General features: G+C 39.9%; 1 protein-coding gene and 2 long non-coding RNA genes across 3 annotated transcripts in view; all 3 read left to right on the forward strand.

Moving 5' to 3' along the window:
• The window catches only part of hs3st4 (heparan sulfate (glucosamine) 3-O-sulfotransferase 4), an 86,119-nt gene that overhangs the window by 58,404 nt on the left and 8,628 nt on the right, over positions 1-19,087 (forward strand). The window lies entirely within an intron of this gene.
• LOC133466555 (uncharacterized) lies at positions 1,668-17,961 on the forward strand. Its single transcript, XR_009784959.1, has 3 exons — positions 1,668-1,916; positions 17,632-17,715; positions 17,826-17,961. It is a non-coding gene; the product is annotated as an uncharacterized LOC133466555 (long non-coding RNA).
• On the forward strand, positions 8,586-10,895 carry LOC133466560 (uncharacterized). The gene is made up of 3 exons (XR_009784963.1): positions 8,586-8,980; positions 9,244-9,284; positions 10,783-10,895. It is a non-coding gene; the product is annotated as an uncharacterized LOC133466560 (long non-coding RNA).

Genomic DNA, 19,087 nt, shown 5'->3' on the forward strand with positions numbered 1-19,087 from the left:
ACTGGGTTGGCTTTTTGATTAGTTTACCTAACTGAGTCTATTTGAATGCTAGTTTGTTACCGACATAACATTCCACCTACAATTTCCATGAGACCTCGTGTAGGGGTATGAAACACGCCAAGGTAGTGCAGGACAAGTTTGTTAGTTCATTGCGAAAACTCCAAACCACGGCAGATGGCATTTTCTCAACTGATTATTGTAATGAACAGCCTGCGGTACTGGAGTTGAACATAATCTACATTAATTTTATTGGAATCCAACCCGAATTTAATTGAAATTCAACCTGGAAAATCTCATTTAACGTTTTCAGATGGTCATATTTTGCCATTTGTTACGCTTCTAAAGATCTTATTACATTTCCCTTGGATCCAGAAATAGTTTCGCCTTGGTGGAGGGCTACACCTTACTTGTTCCGCTCTACAATGCTGCTCATAGGAGCCCCGTCCCATTAATTAGTTCACGTGTTCATATTGTAGCCTCTTCTCTCAGGGCACTTACAGTTTGAGACAACAGCCATGACCTTTTGCGTGCGTTGTTTTATCACTGACATTTTGTTACCACTAAGAATAAAACACAGATTGATAACAGTTCGATGTTTACAAATTCCCAGTTCGGTCGCCGCGGTGATGACGACGCTAAAAGACTTTGACACATTTAATGAAAACTGTAAAACACACCAGGTTTAAGTGTCAGCACAGCTGTTAATTATTTGGCTCTCCAACGCAGAGGGGCTATGGTGGCGTTGCGGAGGGGTGGTGTTACTGAAAAAGCCTAATGCTCAGCAAATTTAGGACACAACATATTAATTGAAACAAAACAGTGGTAACTAGTTCAGTGGCGCTAGCTTGCCAACCAGCACAGACGTCGTGGCAAATGTTCGCTCCTAATCACATTTGGAGGTCAATGAAACTACTTGAGCGACGTTGGCGCTCGCTTGGCAATCGAGCCGACGACAATGGGCCAACTGGTTTATTGTAGAGCTCCGATGAAAGCATAAACTTTAATGTTTTGACGGAACACGAGACATTAAGTTGGAAATTGATCACCGGTGCCAGCTGGAAGGTTCAGATGTGATTTTATACCCTGGACTGTGTAAAAATAAGTAGATAAAACGGGGAAAAGTTAAACCAGTGGAGCCTTAAATCCCAACTGTTGTACAATTTTGACCCGTTTCTGAAAGATCTGCCTTAGAACCCTCAAAATTTGAAAGCATTAACTTTTTTTTTTAAATGTTTATCTTTTGAACTCATCCATTGTTAGAGATTGTTTCACTATTGTTCCTAGAGCATTTTTTCAACCGTTATCATGTGTGATGTCACCAGAGTTTGATTAAGCCAAAAGTACGTTGTTTGCAGAAGGTAAAATTAAGATTACCCGTAAAGGTTAGCACATTTCGGGTTCATCGCCAAATTTGACTGACTTTTTGGAGTGGCGTACTGCATACTAAACCTTTTGGTCCAGATCTGGTTGAATAGTAACAGCAATTTGACACCACAAGGCGAGGTCACAGTGTCAGTTTCAGTCAATTCCGTCAAAGAGGTTGAGTGTTTTCCCTATATGAAAATAATACATCAGACTAGAGGCGGAGTGTTATGTCAGCTGTGTGGTCGGAATTCGCTACGCTGTTTGTCAAGTGCAAATTTCCGCAAGCAACAATAATGATGCACTCTGACAGCTATTCAAATCTGCCTCATAACTACTGTTTGAGACAGCAGCGGGTTCCTTCTAAAAGAGTGTCAACATCGGAAGTGAGACAAGGAAGTGTGTGTACACCGTGTGCCGTTTTTGTCAAAGTCGGGCTAAACGACAACCACACGGCCCCTTTTTCTCATGCCGCTCGGAGCGTGGGTGGAGAATTGTCGTCTCGAACGACGATAGAGGCACTTCCACAAAACATCATCAAAACGCCTCAAAAGGTAAGTGATCGCGAAACCTCAGGAAAGATTAGCGAGGTATTACACGTAAAAAAAGATCAAAGACTTAAATCTAAGATTAAAAGGGGGTTATTACGATTAAAATACTTATTTGAATATTTTACAGCCTTTTTTAAGCTGGGACAACCTTTAAACATGTGACCTGCTATTGTTCCTGCTAGCAAGAAAGTTTCAACCTGTCGCCATTTAAAATGTTCTCCATTACGGCAAAAACCATACATACATCACTGAACAAACTACACCTTGGGAACCTTGATACACCGTATGTCGGGACCATCGTAAACCAAGGAGCCCCTCCCTCTAGTTGGTGAAATAGAATTATTTAGCAATTCAGGATTTTACAATCAACTTTACGAGTGGTCATTTTTCTTTGTTTTGTGCATGTTTGTTTTAATAGCTCTTGGAAATTAAAAAAAGATTCTACGTGTTTGCGCCACTCATAATTTATGCATCTCTGTGGGTTTTTTAAACCGGCTGTCATAAAGCAATAAAAGCATAACACTGCGAAACAAAAGAGAACGCAGCCTTTGTAGACGATGTCATTTGGGTGGGCGCTCCTTCAGGATGCATTTGCATGCGAGGATGCGGCCATAAGCTCGAATCCTAATGCGAATGATCCGACTCGTCGGTGCTACTTGGGTGTATTTAGGAAGGGCCATAAAGTCTCTACTCCCATCATACATCGAAACCTATCTTGTGTTTTGTACAGCTGCTGTCTCCCCGCCCCTGATTTCCAACTGTCTCGACAACAAAACAAGCACTATTTTCTTTTCGCGGCGGCACCGCCAAGTCAGTCAAACCCGTCGAGCTGTTCTACTCGAGAGCACTTAAGCGACATGAATAATTACAGCCTTTATTGCCATGCTTGACAAAACGCTCCTGAGATAGGCCGTGCTTCTTACAAACTGCACATTTAGCTGTCGTAAACATAAACAGGAGTTGGAAATGGGACACGAAACGTATCTTTTTCTAATCTTATAAGTCGTTCTCGAACAAAGTTCATCAATGTGTCCTTCAAACTCTTGGGCGTGGCTGCTAAATTAGATAATCAGCTGAAGAGCTGCAGGCTTTCAAAGTTATCCGTTTGTTAAAATGACATCAGTGCAGTGGTGCCTCATAATTCTTTTCCTGTTGAATACAAATTAAGTGGGGGCAAGCTGTATGACATTTAAAATGAAATTGAAACTGCTAGCAGTAAGTCCTCAAATAAATAAAAACTTCTCAAATACAATATTTTATACAATAACTGAAAAAAATATGTTTATCATCAAAGTAACAAAAAGAGCATCTTAAGAGCCTCCTAAATCAACGTGAAGAATTGTTTTAATGCCGTGTAATTGAAGGTAATGTTATTTCCCGTAATGTGACCCCGACATCCACGCGGCTCACCCAACTTCCTTCCAGACAAGCAGCACAATGCTCACTGAGCTGGTTACAAGCGGCGAAATGTAACATGCCAATTTCAACACGAGCCATGTAAATCGATGGCAGCTTTAGCGCAGCAATCCACGTGACTTGATGAGAATAGCAATGGCCGCGTGTTGACTGGGGGGGAAAAAAGGCGCGTTTTGAAAAGTGATCATGCGAACGAGTGAGCGAGTGTGAAGATTAATTGAGAGGAAAATTCTTCCCGACAAGCTTTTAACTGCTACGCCGCAATATTAAAAGTGTCCATTAAAAAGTCACTCCATTGAGATTATCCCCCCTCCCCGTCCCAAGGTTTAAAACATTCCATTTGTATTTTCTTTAACATCCAAGTGCTTGGGCGAGGCCAGCAGTTTGAATTGGTTCACTTCAGGCAATGAAGCCTAAACATCCTTGTAGTATGAAGGATGACTGCGGTGTGTAATATTAATTACGACAACATCTGCTCCATTAAACCGCAGCAGCAACAAAAAATGAACGCGCTGGGAAACAGGGGGGGGAAAAACCAACTCTATATTTCCTTTCACGTTCCTCTCATGTAGGTGCAAAGTAATGTTCCACTACTTTTGTCTGTGCTGCATCATTACAGGTACAATATAAAGGGATACCAGGTACAGGTATAATCTGTACAGGTATAATCGGTTCAACGTTAAATTGATTGTAATTGATTCCGAAAATAATCTGCGTTGAAGTGAAGTTAGACAACTGTATTCCTTAAATTGTCAATACTGTGATAAATCGCATCATTTTCTCTCACGACAATGTCTCGCTACTCCAGGATCAGATATCGAAACTGTCGGAGTAATTTTTGATGTCTGGATATACTGCCCCAAGGTGGCCAATGCTTTTACACCACGAGCAGTACAAAGTCCATTAAATTGACGAAATGTGGCAAACAGTTTTATTCTTTACATTCTATTTAATTATGTCATTGCTACATGCTTTTTTTTTTTCATATAAAGTTCAACATTATAGAATTATACTTAAAACACATTACAACATTATTTGTTGTTGTTGTTTTTTTTTTTTGGGAGCCTGTAAAGGAAGATATGAGATATGAGTGTTTTGTATTACGAGCGTAGTCACGGAACAAATTACAGTTGTATCTCGAGGTAGCACGGTATAGTGCCTAGTAACCAAGTCAAAAATCACAGTTCAGTGTGTACCTCGGTTTAAGGTGATGGTTCAAATTGGGTACAGTAAGGGAAGAGGAAAAACAAAACCGCTCATCTTTTGTGTAAATTGATTTAAAGATTTTTCAATGGAACACAGGCAATGACTTCTCCAATAACGGAATTATTCTGAAATGATAAAATAATGCGTACAATAAAAACAAATCCTTGCAGGGGATCCTCGATTTACGAAGGTACTGACATCTTTCAAGGGTTGTTTTTTTTTTTTTTATACAGATATTTACTGTAATTATGACTTTCCTACTGCATTAGCGTAGCATTGCATTAGATCGATACCATAGAACATAAGTGAAGATTTTGATACAGGTTTTTCCCCTCAGATATTTTGATAGTGACCTACCCCGCCAATATACATCACGTAATCATCGTATCGTGACATCGTACCTTCACCACGGATTATGCTGCGTTTCTCACCCCTAATAATAACATCATCATTGACATCAGACGACACGCATGTGACGCTGAATATTCCCGCCAAGGTCAGACTCAAACCGTTTGCCCTTTTAGCACTCGTCCAGAGCCGCACTGAGCTGATAATGGAGAGCTAAGACCTACAGCAAAAGTTGTCAGGAGCTTTGACACGTTTATTGCCCGAGATACTTATTGGGGTTAAAAGAAAGAAAAAAAGAAAAATCAAAAAGATTGGTGAAAGATGTGTTATAACTACCCTTTTGTCTCAGCAAAAGCCTCTCAGAAGTCGCTAGCACCAGAATATATCGCCTATGTGAGCAAGAGTCATTAGGCGATTAATTTATTGCACAAAAGTACACACCCTGGTGTCAAATTCCATTTGCGAGAGCCGACTGAAGTGAGCGGTTCTTTCAAGCGAGATGGGGGGCGGGGAGGTGGGTGCTGGCGCCGTCTTCGGGTCCATTTCAGGGCTGCGCAGACAAAAGATGATAGAAACCTGCTCTCCGAGATAAAACACACACCTTTGAATAGACGTATGGTACACGGCGGCTATAACACATTTCGTTAATTGAAAAGACTGCTTCTTTGCGAGCTTTTTCATTGTGCTCGCATCAGCTCGGGGAAAAATGACAGAAAGACGCAATGCAGTTTGGCCGTGCATTGCCGAACCGGAATCAGGTGTCTAAATTGAATACCGAATGGTTTTAAGTAATTAATACGTGCTCTGTCCGTAAGGATAATTTATTTTACCAAATGTATCCTCTCGGCCTTATATATTCAGACTGTTCAAATTGTTACGGTTGCACTTGTCTGTATCGTTTAGTTCCTAGAAAGGAAGACATAGCGGTACTATTGATTATGCACTTTTCTAAAAAGAAGATGTTACATGTGAAATACTGTACTTATTATTATTTTGTATACATCGGTTGGTTTATTTGACAATTCACTGCAAGTAGTTTACGGTGTGAGTTTCATTTTGAATGTAATTCAATCTGTTCCTGTTGACACGGTCTGTTGTTTTGCATTCTGTTCCCTTAGGCAGCGGTACACACTTACTGATTTTTAACATCTTAATCTATTATTTAAATGTGAGAGACCCCACACACCATGAGCAATAAAGTCGCCAAGGGTGTCCTTACTGCCCGTGTGTGGTGTACTCCAAACGACCAACACGGCACACCCACACAAAGTCATATTTCCATGGACAAACGCGAGTCTCCTCCCCCACACTGTAGTACTGAGACTGACGTGTGACAAGCAGCTTAATGTCCATTTGTATCCAGCTAAAACTCCAATTTAGGTCGCTTTCAATTTGGCTATCGATCGGTTTCGTGTCACAATCAGAGAGTCCGTGAATCAGCCAAACTTGGTTTTGGCCACACAAATAACGATTTGCCATAGTAAATATTGAACAGGTTTAACATTTCCGATAGTCAGGTCGGAAAAAAAATAAATAAATAAATATATGCTCTTCAGATAATATACAACCCCAATTCCAATGACGTTGGGACGTTTTGTTAAACAATAATAATCATTAACTTAGAATTTTATGGCTGCAACACGTTCCAAAAAAGCTGGCACAGGTGGCAAAAAAGACTGAGAAAGTTGACGAATGCTCATCAGACACCTGTTTGGAACATCCCACAGGTGAACAGGCTAATTGGGAACAGGTGGGTGCCATGATTGGGTAGAAAAGGAGCTTCCCTGAATTGCTCAGTCATTCACAAGCAAAGATGGGGCGAGGTTCACCTCTTTGTTACCAAGTGCGTGGGAAAATAGTCCAACAGTTTAAAGACAATGTTCCTCAACGTACAATTGCAAGGAATTTAGGGATTTCATCATCTACGGTCCATAATATCACAAAAGGTTCATCCGTAAGTGCAACTTGAAACTCTACTATGCAAAGAAAAAGCCATTCATCAACAACACCCAGAAACGCCGCCGGCTTCTTTGGGCCCGAGCTCATCTAAGATGGACACCTCGTAAGGCCTCAAAGGGTGGGAGGTATTTAATTCGTTATTGTCCGTAATTATGCTCGTACAGACCGCCGAAGGCATTCACTGCGCTTACAAGCGGCAAATTAAAACAAGGTCGTTGCAGGTAATCTTTACCGCGGAACACGGTGAAGACCGTCGTCAAGTCGAGAAAATACGACACACGTTTCAGAGAACTGGCTGAGGAGGAAACGTGGTCAGGGAGGGTGAAACGCAAGGAGGACTTAAAGATGATAAAAGTACGCTAGACTGCGTACGTGGCACACGGACATCAGCAAACACAAACACTCCTTTCCACCGTGTCAACAACATCACTGAACAATCAAGTAAGTGCAACTTATCAGAAGATAAGTGAAGCTCCGCTTACCTTTTGGCTTTGACATGATAGCAGGGGTGTCACACCCATGGGGGGGGGGGCGGCGTGGATATTTCTGTATGATACTTAGTGCCTCTGTGCGACAATTTTTCAAGACAGTGGACAGTGAAGCCCCACCTATTCACGGTTCACGAACTCACAAATTTACCTATTCACGTTTTGTTTCTGTGGAACCTCTCCTCAGGCATTTGCGGCTCTCACCGTATTTTTATTTCTCTTTTTTTTTTTTTTTGCTTTTTCGGTAATGCTCTAAGATGCTGCTACAGTATAAGACGGCACCAAAGTCCTGGCTGATAGTAGTAATTGGTGTCAAGGAAGTATGTTGAAGTGGCACATCTTGACTGAGAGACCAAGATCTTTGTCAGCAAGTAGCTAAGTTCAGCCTGGGTTGTTAGCAGAAGTTACAGAACGTCTTCGCCGCACGTGTTTTTGCTCTGGTGAGTGGCTATTAAATAACTCAAGCTAATAAACCATGAACATTGCGTTACTGCTTAACGTTGCGAAGGCCACACACTCATGCACTTTTAGTGCATCTTTTCGAAATCAAATATTTATTTATTTTCAATGATTATTGCAACCAGTGTGTAGTGGAGATCACTTGAAAGGGGCTCGGGACCTTCACTCAGCCTAGCTGATCATGTCACGGGTGGATAAACTGTGCGTGAGGGCACAGCTATGATGTCAATGGGACATACATAAAAGTGGGGCGGAGGTGCAGAACAGCTGCTCGACACTTTCAGAAAGGGACAGATGACAAAAAAAGTTACTTGGTTGTTTAATGTCACACTTAGTGGGTGCGCAGACTCTCCAGAGTCACAGACTATTTTGTACACAAGCCATTAAAAAGAACAATTAAAAATGATGTGAATGCTTTTTAACAAAAGACGAGTTGCTGACTCATGCAGCAGTTGTAGCCAGGTGGCATCAAGTGCCTACTTGACTGAAGCGCTGCCCTGCCAAGGGGCGTATTAGACGTCCAGCCACAGCGTTATTTATAGCTCGCAAAGTGCGCCGCTTATGTTTCTATGTAAACAAAAGTCTATTTGATCTCCCTCTACTTGTCTTCCCGAATACAGTAGAGCGGAACATGTGAGGACAATAGCAGAAAAAGGAAAGACTTGAGAGATTATGGTTTAATTGTATCTATAAACATTTGACACATTTCCCTTTAAGATTTGCCGTTGGCGGCCTGGATTACACAAATTAATCTGTGTATCAGCACAACATTATCCTGCATTTGTGATGTGTTTGTGGCAGATTCACTTGCTGCGTCAAACTACCTCTGCCGGGCAGATTAAGTGTGTGTGTGTGTGTGTGTGTGCATGTGTTTGTTTGTGTGTGTAGGGGGCTTTAGTGGAAGTGCTCAAACAAGCCGCTCAAAGGGGGCCGAGGGGGCTCTCGCCAGATCCATTCAAGGATTACACCCTCGTATCTCCTCCCATCTCCGCTACTGAAAAGCGGCGAGATGCTGGGCTTTGCGTCAGCCATTTCACAGCTGAGGTGTCGCCCGTCTATTTTCCTCCGCGCGCAGAGGCACTACTGCTGGGAATGCAAGACGAGGCAGCGACGTGGCAAACGGGCCGGGGCCACCGACACGCTTGAGGTCGGCCGCCGTGTCACGCTCGCGAGCAAGAATTCTTTGATCCGGTGAGGGCGGGAAGGCGCTCGCCGCGCTTTGATCCGGACAGCATTAACTATACATGGCGGGAACCCAAAAAACCCAGATGCCATTAGATGTCACTCTCTAAGAGAGAGGCACTCTCATTTAATGGAGTGCTTGTTTGCTGGCTATTACATTTGCTTTCATGACTGCACTGCAAACCCACTCATACTTTATTTTATTTATTTTATTTTATTTAACCCCCCTCCTACAGGCTGCTCTGACTCTAATCCCTTCATACTTTTTGCAGGTATAAAGCTCCAGGCGGAGAAGCTACCCGATGCGATTAAGGTGTGAGATTAAATCTAACAGTGATTAAATAACCAAGCGTTTTATGACTGTAGCAAATTAATTTCCCCTGAGTCATGTCAGCCAGGCGAGCGGCGTTCCCGCCGAGTCGACTGCGTGCTGCTGATATTCGCTATAATGGCAGCTGCCGCCGACTAAAACGGGTTACCAACGCCTGACCTCAGTGCAAAAGGGCAGAAAAAACAAACTGAAGCGCGCTTTTTTTATGCCACGCAACTCTTATCTGTCCAATCCTAACTTTTAAATGGAAAAGTACAGTTGTGCCTTGAGATGCAAGTTTAATTTGTTATGTGACCACGCTCGCATCCTTATCATCGTTCTGCATTGAGATCAATGAATGAAAATGTCATTAATCCGTTTCAGCCTCCCAATTTTAAATAAGGAAAATAGCATTCAATAAAATAGTACTTTATGAAAACATCGCGCAATAACGTAATTAAATAGACTGTAGAGCATTAAACAGTTTGATAAGATAACCCTTAATAGCAAATTCTGAATTTGTGCTTTAAATTTGCATCCAATTCAGTGTGCCGCTCCTTCTGGTGTGCCCACCTTGACCACCAGGAGGCAGTAAAATACACTCATGTAGAGTGCAGACAGAAAATGAAATGAAACAGTTTTTCTGTGCCACAGGGGACTTTTATATACAGTACTGCCTCTGTGGTTATTATGATGGATATGTCTGGAAAATTACAGGTTAGATAGAGGAGGGCCAGAGACAAAAAGAGGGCACAGAGAGAAAACACAAGACGTGACACTAGCTGTATGAGCTTTGGTGAATTGAATAGATTTCTACTGTACTACTACAACTGATTAAGCTGTTGTTATAGTAGTCATTTTTCAGAGAGGATAAAGAATATATGACTATTATGTCTACGTGTTGCTCCACTTTTTATGTTCAAATATACATCGCTCAAAGGGTTCTAAATTTGTGACGAATACTATCGATGCTAACCATTAGCATGTCACTGGCATTTTCCATTATATGTTAGCCTTAAGCTAGCGGGCCGTTCTTAAGGCAACATAGTTTGCTGGTTTTTAATACAAAACGTGTAATTTTCTTTGTTTTACGTTTAGTTTGACAGTCAGCTTCAACTAGGTATGGAGTTAAGCAGCTCGAAGCCTCTTTTTTGATGAATTGTTCACAATTTGCCAAACTGCCGCTTATTGTGAATTGAATCGAGTTCAGTGCCACCATACAGTGCTCGTATCTCAAGTTTGCACACGCAAGTCAAAGCAAAAAAAATGTATAAAAAAATGACGGAACAAATCTAGAAAGACTCGTAAATCACGTCAGTTTATTTAATTCATCGTTTCCAACCAGCCGTTTTCTATAGCGCTTATCCTCATTAGGGTCACAGGAGAGATTGAGCCTATGCCAGCTGACTACTGATGATTATGTATTCATTTTCAATTTAATGTATGATTTCTTTATTCTTTTTCAAATTTGTGTTGTTGTTGATTATACTGTTGTTTCCAGCAAAAGGAATCATAGCAGACACCAGCGCTAACACATCGTGTCCTGGCTGGTCCACCAGCCATGAAGAGGAGCAACCCAGGAGCAAAAATAATAATAATAATAAAAGAATTAAAATCACCCAATTCTTCTTTGCTACTGCTTTAAACCGTGCCTATCTTTCTCCAAAGTCGTGCATATCCTGTCACTCGGCCCATTCGACACAGATGTAAGCACGAAAACGAGCATGTGCCCAATAAAAGCCTCTTTAAGGCACTCCAAACTGGTCGTAACAGGCATGCATATGGCACCAGAATGGAACATTCACTGCTGGGAATGAGCGTTTGCAGAACTGAGTTGGGGTGGGGTGATGGGGGAGTGGAAATAGCTTGTGCTTTTTGCACATATGACACTGCAAGATAAATATCTATAAATGCTAGCGGCTCACACAGCAGGTGAATTATGTCTGCGTTCCCCCCTAGCCTACCCCCCAGCTGAGCGTCTGAATTGAGCGATGCGCTGGCAGGCAAAGTACAATTTGGATTAGCGAAAGCCCAACTGATAGGTCAGCTTAGCCCATAATGGAGCAGCTTAGGCCGTGTCTGCATGATTAGAACGTTCTTAGCAGCCTGTTTCCAGATGTTGCGGCGCAAAACCCCCACCGCCCGTCTCTACCCTGCCTCCGATGGGCAGGTAAAATGACGCATCTTTTTTCTGAAAGTATCCCTGCAAATGCACTGTCATGGAGAAGCAGCTAAATTATTCATGCACAGCTTATTTAGATGGAGGCCGAATGGGCGTATTTTGGCTGTTTTAATCGTTTCTCGAATGAAACAGCAATAACGTGATCGTTAATAGGATTCGTAGCAATGCATACCTACATAATCATACATCGGATCTCCATTGGAGACAATTTCCATGAAAAATACCAATTAATTGACCTGTAACATTTTTCATATTTTGGGAAAATTCTTCTGAATGTTCTGAACTGCTGTTTCCACCTCAGTGTGAGCAAAATGAGGCTTTCTGCGTGGATGTAGCTCATTTTTTCCCACAGTTGACTTCACGTTGGACTTCTTTCGACAGCAAACTAGTTGAGGCTGAATCAAACAGCTGGTTGCACAAAAGTAGTGCACTCCATTTTGTTTCAATTACAGTTAAAGGGACCAAGACCCCCTGCAAATAGAGAAAATCGATAAGTAATTTACATCCCCCGCCCCCCTAAACTCTAATGCCTAAACACTGTAATATCATGTGAAACTCGTTTTACATTACACTTAAAAATAAATGGCTTATAGATGATTTGATATTGAAAAAGATGCACTGATAACGCAAGGATGCTGGCATGTACAGTATTTTCCTTCACAATTACTACTTTCCTATTAGGTGGCACTTTGGTAGCATCTTATGGCATATTAGGAAGTGACCGGAAGAGCACAAAAATACACTGATTGATGCGAATGGGTATTTATTTTTTATCCCTCCCCAGTGAATAGCTGAGGTTAGGTTCCAGAGGAGAAAAAAAAAAAAGATGAATACATTTGCTAATGAACTGCAAATAGGCAGTGGTTCACTTCTTGAATTACTTCCTGAATCCGAAATCAATCAATCATCATTTTATAGAATATGTGCATTAGTGTAGTCTAATACCAAAGGCAATTCTTGCACAAAAGATCTCAAATATTAATGAGCATAAATTCAACACATTTACTGTTAAACTTTAATGTTAGTTAATGTTACACTTTAGAATGGCACATCATGTAGAATATGATCAAGCACTGTCAAACAAGAGTTTACAGTATGAAAAAAATAAATAAATAAAATACAACAACAGGAAAGCAGATTTAGACAAGGCACATAAAATCCAAAAAGGAAGACGAAAAGAAAAATGTGTTTTGTCACAGGTGGTGCATATAGTGAATATTTTTTATGCTTTGTGAAATCGGTTATAATAGCTTTACATGTTTGAATGTTAGAATTTTGATCGATACAATATTTTAATTTTGAACATGACGCCCATTTAATTTTGGTTACCTATGACTGAGTTACTCAGATACTCATTCCAAATGATGTGAACATTTTGTTTAACACCGTCTACTGTATTTTTCAAATGTTTGTGCATTATGTTTGATACAAACGATGTTTTGTTTTATGAATCTATAATTACAGTACAGGGGGTCCTTGTTTCATTTTGTTGTCTGTGTAGATATTTTCTCACCGTGGCGAAAATATTTTTTACGTACATCGGAAAATGCCGTAGTCGATCAGTAACCTACGCTAACACAGTAGTAAAATCACAATTACAACAAAAGTTAGTGTGAAAAACACTTCTAGGCTGTCAATATAAAACAATCAAATGAAAAATGAAAGTTTGTCGGCAACTGAGGTGCCTTGACGACATGCTGCTGCAGAAACTAATTTGTCACCTCGAAACCTCGTACGTTGGGACCATCGCGAACGAAGGACCTCCTCTACTTACAATTCCACATAAATCAACAGAATCTTTAATCTGCCTATCCTCATTTAAAACCCAGTCAAAATGTGTAATGTGTACATATTTTTGTTTGATACGGACTTTGATGTGTAGCGTTATGAATCAATTCGAGTGCAAAATAAACAATTGCATATTCACATTAAATAGCCGGCGATTCGGTGGTTAATTGATATTGCGCCTTTTGCACGAAAAACGTTTAACAGTTCAGACGAGCGCCTTTGGATTAAAACTTCCTCCAGCTGTGCTCGCCGAACAAAAAAAGGAAACTCAGGCGATCCCGTGGCTTCCTCACAGTGCGGCATAACGCGTGCGCCGTTAGATTTGCTGGTTAATATACAGCATATATATATTTTCGTGGCTCCTGTGTGTAATCTCTTCACCAGCTTCCAATATAAAAGTAGCAGTTTATAAAGTTTGGCTGGAGGCAGCAGACATAGCTTCATCCATGCAGATTACTGGATATGACTTTGGGGAGAAAATGTAGTTATAGTGCAAAGAGACCTGGGATTTCTTTGGGCCTGCATTTAACTGGGTGTCACGCTATGAACCGCTTTCTCCTATTGTTGCAATGTGGTAAGCTGCTTTTTTTTTTTTTTTTTTTTTAATAGAAATTGAGAACAATAAATAAAATGTACTGCAAAAAAAACCTGTACAGTGTAGTATATCAGATTTTCAAACATAACTACACCATGTTTGCATGTTCAAAGGGCAATTCAGAGCACATTAAGAAACTGAGAATGAACATGATAACCGCATGTTAAAAATGAAGAAAGTAATATTAAATATCAAAATGTCCCAGTACTGATCTTTTCTTTTTAGGAAAGTGAAACTTGGATACTGTGCCTTCTTTTTAGGAAATAAACAGCGTAGACAAGTGCAACAGTTTGAGCAGTCAGAAGGAATATGTTGTAAAAAAAAAGACGACAAAATGTAATTTGTCATTGTTTTTGACTCCAACTGGCAAACCCAAGAGAAGCCGTTTTATGTAATGCAATATATTTTATGTTATGCTGCTGGTATTTTTGCCTACATCACACTAGTTTTTTTTCACCCTGCAATGATATTGACAGACTGTGTTCTACATTAGAGGTGTACTTGCAGTATCTGATTTGCGATGACAAAAGAAAAACATGATGTTGATTCAATCTGATAAACACAAACAAAACCACAAAGTTAAAAATGGTTTGTTTCTTCATGGTCAAGTGCACAATTATGGCCAACTTCAACTGGAGTCTCCACTGATGTTTCTTCTATTGGAAGAGCCAATATCGATAATTTAGAAACGTGCCCAAAAAAATTTGAACTTGCCATGCTTCATTGTTGGATTGCTCTTTAAAGTGCCTTTGCTACATGTCGGCATGAAAATAAAGTCAGTGATACACATCTCCAGTGCTATGAAGATTTAATTTAATACCTCCTGGTACTTTTGCTTCATTCCCTTTTTGTCCTTTGGGATGGAAATTCTTCAAGTAGAGAAAATAAGCACACTTATTCCTCACTCACGTGCGATAAAACACCAGGCAGTCTCTCCAACGAACATTAATTTTGCATTCTTGCATGGCGGCAATGCAGCAGGTACCGCAGCAACATGCATGATTCATACCGTATGTGAAATGCAGTATGCTAATTAACAAGAGCTATCAACACGCCTTCATTAATATGACATTTCTTGGCTAGAAATGGAATTAACTAACGCACGCCACACTCTACACTTCCAGTGAAGTTACTTTGTCATTTCCATAAATTATCACTCAAGCATTTGATCTTGTAAGCAGTTCCATTGGAATGACTGAGAACATTTTTTACCCAAGTAGCCCACCAACAGCATCAGTTCATCAAGACTTTGTCATCATTAACATAGAGATAGCTGTTCCAATTACCATTCAGGTTTTATGTTTAACAAAATTAGCAATTAGTCCACAGAGGGATTCACGCTGCACCCACCGGGCTTGCGCGTAGCCTGAAGTTCCCGCTTTGAACTCGACATCTGACCTAATGAGTACACTAATAAAGGCTTAAGCTCAAGTATCGTGCTGTGGTGTGTGGAAAAAAAAGTGGTCATTTTATAACAAAGATAAAATAACTGAAAAAAGTCCAATCGCATTTTTCCAAGAACAATTTGTAATGGAACGAGAATAGTAATAGCATTACCAGAAAACTGCCCTTTTTTGTAGAATTACTATATTTTTCTGACAAAAAATTAAGCTGTATAATAACAAAAAAGGAAATCAACAAAGGGGGAAAAAAACAGACAATTGTACCGTTACAAAAACTAATTTATAATGCCATTTGAATAAAATAATATTACACCAAAATAGTTTTTATTCTGGTGCATTACAATACAATGTTTTACACAAATTAAGTCACAGTATAATAAAAAAAAATACTGTCTCCATTTTGCAAAAAAAAGTGTGTAACTTTACGATAACGAAAAAACAGCAGATGTAAAAGAAGAAGAAAAAAATCAGAATGCTATGTGACTGAAGTCATGGTATTACCCCAAAATATTATTTATTCTTGAATCATTACAGCATTTTTCAAGCAAATGATGTTGCAGAATAATAAAAAGCCTTCTTCATTTTACAAGAATTATGATAAGTAGATGCATTATTGATCCATAAATGCACCAAATCAGAGAAGTTTGCATTAATAGGATTGAAGTTATACTTTGATACGTTAAAAATAAATGATGAAATACTGTCTTCTTAAACATTAAGATTATCCTGAGTTTGAAAGGATTGTGCAAACATTTCACTCTCGTCTTGATAAAAGAACAGTTAAATTTTGTTGATCATTAACTACAAATAATTGTAACATTTAAAGCCCCTGTAAAGTCAAAATGAATGTCTTTTAAATTTGACGCACCACAGGCAAGAGTGTTGTTAACAAGCCCCCAAAAAGTTCTCATTCAAATTCTTTGCACTGAAAAAAATTGGGACTTATTCTCAAATATAATGATATCATTATGATATTATTTGATCCTTGTATAATCCAAACTTTATTTTATTATTATTTTTAATTTTTTCACATCACTACCAACGCCTTATTTGGAAAAAAGCTTATTTTGCTGATCTCTAGATAAACACTGCTTAAGATGGGTTCCTCCTGAAACATTTCACGATCATTCGGCTAGTGTTAACCTCTGAGAAATGATTTTTGTCTGTGAAGTCCGTTTAGCGCAAACTCTCACCTAAAGATGCAGGACAATTTTTTCCTGTTTTTTATTTAGATTTTTTTTTTTTTTTTTGTTTTGTTTTTTTTTTTTTAAATGTAATCCAACAGCTTTGACAGCACAAATAGTGTTTAATACACCCATCGTGCCGTATACTGATCCTGAGTACTTTGCATGTCAACACAAATGGTTAACAATTGCGTAGGAGACACATTTCCCTTACTTTTGTTTTTCCAATACCAATCCCGAGCAATAAATTGATGTTGATGTTTTTTTGTTTTTTTTTTCGGCGAGAGTTCAGGAAGGAGAAGCAAAGTTGACGTAGCAGCGTGCATGGGCACTGAAGGCAGTAATCGCATCTGGGAACAAACCCCAAAAGCATCCTGTATTATTCAGAACGGGTGTTGCAAAATTGATTTGGTGTGCTCGGGATATTTGGTGTGTATACCATGGCAGCTAGCCAGCGACCTTGTACTGCCCATGTATAACATCTTTGGAAAATGTTTGTAATTACACCATCGCTGAAGTTTAGCATTAATACCAATGTGAAAGAGTTTGAACTGATTCCCAACCACGTAATGGTACACTTTTTTTCTGCGTCGACGGGTGTAATGGTAGAGCTAAATTTATCCTAATATTTCTCTGTGAGGAGAAAACTGCTGAATCTCTATGGGTTTTTTTTCTTGCACTAGAGAGTGCATTTGTGTGGTGGTGTCACACTGACCTTCAGGTCCAGAAAGGATTGAGTATAAAAATGACAAAATGTGAAGGTGTCTGTCTGAAATGCTTCAATGGGCAGGTGTTATTTGTAAAATAAATTGCGCTTATAAAGCTTTGAGGATGCAAGCCCACGTATGACCTACGAGGGTTCTATAGCCGCATGGTATTTCCCAACCTTTACTGATCCAAGGCACATATGTGAAAAGCTCACGGCACACCATCCAGAAAAAAAAAAAAAACAATTCTAATTTTCAAGCAGCTCACCTGATGATCTCTCACAGCACACCGATTGGGAATCACTTGACTATCGTAAAAGAGAGGAAGGAAAATTATCACAATGACCACCAAATATGATTTTTTATTTTTTTTGTCATCTTCATTATCATTATCTTATTTATCTGCAGGTGGTTTGATGCAGCACTGTAAAATGTTGCTGAATAAATCTTTCTGACAATGTTAAAAGGCAACATTATTATCTTTGTAAAAGGCATAATTTGGATGATACCGCTAAGAGGAAGGCCACCATGGACACATCATCAACGGGATGAGACTGAGAAGAGGAATTGAACAGGTCAATTATCTGCCTGTGTGGCGGTAGCGTTTCTCATTATAATTGCATTACATCACAAATGCGCCATCATGTAACATCATTATTTTTGGGTTTGTTCTATCTATTTCCAGAATGGAAATGGGAAAGCAGCGCCTGCTTTGTAGAGTGTACTGTGGAGACAGCAAAGACAGCAATATCCTTTTGAGAATTTGATTGGAGATAAGATGGCGCTCTCATTGTCTCCGCGGACTTAAGTTAAAAATAGACGTTTTGTCCCCCCCGTCGACTGTTGAAGACCAATAGTGCAGCGTGAAACAGCTTTGCAAACATCCTCACAGCATTTCTCCCACATATTTCAGCATGTTTCATGTCCAAAAAGCCTCAGATGTGGCTGCTACAGTCTGGCGGTTGCGCTGAGAGAAGTACCTGGCTGGCTGGCCGCCGTTGGAAGCGCGACGGTCTTCAGGGGAACACGGGAGGAGATCGGGGGAATAAGGTTTTGACCAGGACCAGCTGTCACTTCCTATCCTCAAATGTTCTTGACGTTAACAGTCCTGCTGGGGAAACAGTTATTCATGACTTTAGGCAATCTTTTGCTTACAATCATAATATGGATTATTAGCCAGAGACTCTGTTAAATGTAATCACCTACGTAGGGGATATTCAATTATGTACTGACTTGAAGGAGGGGCGGTGCATGTTGTTTTTGGCAATGGGATAATATAAAATTATTAGGAGACCTTTACATAATGTTTACTTTTTCAGCAGCAGATGGATTAAAACTTTACCATTTTGTTAGTTTGTTTCTCAGATGAGAGTTAGCACAAACGAACCATAAAAAAAGGTATGTGAAAACAGATGAGGACCGTTTCCTGTTCTTACAACATTAAACTTATATGTATCATTCATCTTTGTTGGACCAGAAATTAATGTAGGACCAAAATTGGTACCAGATAAGATTTGGCATTTGGGTTATGATTTCTTTATTAGCAACACTGAAAATGACCCAATAACACAATTTTTAGCAATACAGTTTTAGGCAACACAGGTGAAAGAAACACCCTAGAAGCGAGTGAGATGACCGGGTAAGACTCAAAGGAAATTGAAAGGACAAACTGGGACACGAAGCAAACAAATACATAGTGACATCACATGGGTGAAAGAACATTTGGAATGACAGTGAGTTGATTGGCTGGGACTCTTAGGAAACCAAGACTGGCATGACACAGGTGTGAGAACATCAGGGAAGGAATGGTAATGCTTGTCCGAGACACAGACGGATTAAGAAAAAAACTCGTAAAACACAGGTGGGAGAACACCCAGCAGAGTAGAGAATTGAATTGATAAGACTTAAGGGAACCGTAACAGACTCACTGGGATACAAAGGAAACTA

This window comes from Phyllopteryx taeniolatus, chromosome 16 (assembly GCF_024500385.1).
Source record: "Phyllopteryx taeniolatus isolate TA_2022b chromosome 16, UOR_Ptae_1.2, whole genome shotgun sequence".
NCBI lineage: Eukaryota > Metazoa > Chordata > Actinopteri > Syngnathiformes > Syngnathidae > Phyllopteryx > Phyllopteryx taeniolatus.